Below are 3,640 nucleotides of genomic sequence, written 5' to 3' on the forward strand. Positions count from 1 at the left end.
GAGACTTTTCTTAAAGTAACTATTTCATGGTTTTGGTGTTAACATCATTAGATGATTTATGGAATGAGAAAATAAATTTAACAAGACAAGCTTTAAAAATTAAAAGCCAAAATGAAACAAATGGGTTTGTGGCTTTGCATCAAATTGATGGGTTAATTCTGCAGAATTTAACTTTTTCAAATGAGTTTAAAAGATATTAAGTTGATTATATCCCAAATGGGAAATATATCATAAGGATAAGGGCCACTATGCATCTTGAAGTATATTAGGCAATCATATTGCTACTAATAATATTGCAATGGTTATTTTCAAATGTTATATATACATGTAAATATAAAGAGCAGGGAGTAAGTAATTATGTGAACATTTAAGAAATCAAGATGTTTAATGTAAAACAAAATAGATGACAAATAAATTGGATTAACTATCTTAAATTTCAATGGATGTAGTAACCTCATGAAATAACAGCATGAACCCATTCAGTATGAACTCAAACATCAGTAATTATTCTCAAAAAAAGTGTGTATTCTAGTTCAGTCAACTGCAAAGGCCTTGAAGCAATGAACACATTAGTTGAAATAAGCACCCATGGTGCCCACATTATGGTCTCTAAAACAAACCAGAGCCTCTTGGGAGATATATGGACAAGATGAGTCCAGAACATCTTATAGCACCCAAGCTAGATATATCATATGTTGAGGTTATGTCAAAGGGACTCAAGAGGCAGTGCGAAAGGGGTCACAAATGTAGAACAACGACCATTAATGGAATAATCAGTGCCACAATTTGAATTACAAATGCATTAACAGCCTTGAGTACATTGAATACTAAAAAAACCCCCAAAAAACCCCCAAACCTCAGTCACTTTAAGTGATTGAAGATGGGTCAGCAACCCAGCACTCTGAAAGAGAAAGGATATAGCATTACTTCTAAGTTTCATGTATGGACTGTATTTCAGGAAAACCAAATAGTTCATAGTTATTCTTTATGGGAGAATTGCAGGCAATAAATGTAGAAAACTTATAAAGTTAGAAAGTCACCATTTTGCAACCTAATCAATTAATAGACCTAGGCAATAATCCTCATTTGCTGTTAAATCAAATACGGAGAGGTTGATATTCCTGGTGAACATGCACCATTGTTTTCCTGGGAAAAGACCTGGTTTACATTAGTTATCTTGTGCTCATTAATAATACTACACTTCCCTTCACTCCCTGTTCAAAATAGTCTCTGTTTGGATGATATGTGATCAACCTAGTAATAGGAAACTTTGTAATGATTGTGGAAGGCTAATATCAACTGCTCAATCTTAACAGCATGATAAAAAACAAAACACGCAGAGGCATTAAGTATCTCCTGATGGGCTGTGGATGCAACAGGAAGTCCAAAGCACCATTTATGACATATTACTGCCAGAAAGTCAAGCCTGAATTGATGAAGCCTCAAGCTCTATCAGTTCAGAGTCAACACCAGTGAGAAGAATGTGTTGAGAAACACAGCAGGGGTGTGAAATGCTATATCCAGTATTTCTGAAATTCAATGACACAATGACGTAGTTTCTTCAACAAATAAAGGAAAGGAAAAAGGAAAAGGAGAACTGATGTAGATTTTTAAAAACTTATAAAACATACCAAAGAAATGCAGTCAGGGCATTTTTCTTGAATTCTGATTTGAACAAAGCTGATAGTAAAAAGACACTAAAAAATACAGGCTATCATGTAGGAATGACCTCCTTGTCCCTAACATATGGGAATATGAAATGTGCTACCTCTTGCCTCAGTTATAAATATAACTTTTCCCTAGTCAGTGGGTTTTAGTTTAATTTTTTCCTCTTTAATATATTTGTTTCAGGGGAGGGCTCTCAAAGGAAAGATGATGGAAATGATTCTCTTACGAGCTTGGTATTTGGCTGAAGTGTTACCAGGCTCCCTGGAAGAAAGCAAGCTCACAAGAAGCCATGGCACATGGTTGAGGAAAGGTCTTTAGTGCTCAGTTCTGCCCCAGTACTCTTGCCCAATGGCTGGCTAACTGTGGACATTCTGGTCCGACCCATAACCCTGCAAAACCCTCCCGCCTCTATCCTTCCTCACAATCCAGCTTCTTTCCTTCCCTCCTCCCTCCCCACATTGAGAAAACACCCACACACTCACACCCCCCTCCCCACACACACACACAAACTTTCAAGCTTTTTAATTTTAATCACCATACAATGTTGGTGTCACATTTGGTCTCTAAGTAGTTAAAACAAAACACTGACAATATTTTCAGTAACTCAGAATAAAAATAGAGTCAACTGACTTATTCCAAATATATTCTGAGATAATTTCATACCCATTAAACCACATTTCCAAATGAAGATTTTGAATGTTGTCTTAGATTTTAAAAATGCCCATCACAAAGGAAGTATAAGAATTAATTGGGTTTTTAGATGAATATACGATCAAAATCCACATACTCACTAAATACCAAACTTGTGAAACAAAAAGGTGCAGATAATTTATCTCTAAAGGCAGGTATGAAATATGTAAACTATAAGAAATTGAGTGTATGTATATGTTAACAAAATATTTTTAATTAATGCTAAGAGGAGAGGACATGTAAGGGTGAACAAACAAAAATGAAATGACATTTCGATGTTTTTGTGGAAATGACATATTCACAAACCCATGTCTATGCACTGATATTTAGGTCTTTTTCAGTTGTAGTAATGATATTAACCAGTTTAAATCATTCAAGAATACAAAATCAAGTTGCTTTTAATAACTTTCAAATGGCGCTAGAATAGATTTTCCAGGGAAGTCCTACTTTAATTGGAATCGGCTCTGTAACCTAATGATAAAACCCAAAACAGTACACATATAAAACACATTTTGTATTCTTTATTTTTTTCTTAAAGGAAGAACATTGCAACACTCCACATTGTATTTTGTACCTTTGGGGATTGATACAGAATTGCTGGGGCCAAAGCTTTAAATTAAGTCAACTTATTGCTAAGGCTAACTGACAATGTTAGGGAGAAAAGGTCTCCATCGCTACCAAAGGGTTGAAAGCGTGATACACATAACTGTGGAATTGCTGCCATCCACTTAACTGTTTAGGATTCATTTGGTAGTTAACAGAAAAAGATTCTTGCACTTAACAGACAAGCTAATGGCAAACAATATAAACCGATTTCATGCAGAAATTGTTAAACAACTGTAATGTAATGAGTGTAGTAGCTAAGGTTAAACTTTTATCATATAACTTAGGTTCAAATTCTTTCTACGAAGCCATCAGAACAATAGGGATCGAAGAATGGTTTCAATAATGGCCATATCATACTGCTTCTGTTGTAGGAAAAGAAATACTAAAAAAGAAATACTAAAAACATAATTGTTATATACAATTCAGCAAACAAAATAATCCAATGTTCACCACCCTCCTTAGTTCTTAACATTAAGGATACATTACTGACAGCCTCCTGCAAGATTTCATTTTCCAACTTGGCCACTTCTTGTCTCAATTCACCATTTTCATTGGTAAGAGAATGTTCATTAGCCTTGTCCAAGTCCTTCTCGCCCTAAAACAAAAAGCCTAGCTCAGTCATAAACCACAACCTTGCAGCTCATGGGCTAAACTTGTACAATTAAACATCAAAAGT

Source organism: Hipposideros armiger, unplaced genomic scaffold (assembly GCF_001890085.2).
Source record: "Hipposideros armiger isolate ML-2016 unplaced genomic scaffold, ASM189008v1 scaffold_419, whole genome shotgun sequence".
NCBI lineage: Eukaryota > Metazoa > Chordata > Mammalia > Chiroptera > Hipposideridae > Hipposideros > Hipposideros armiger.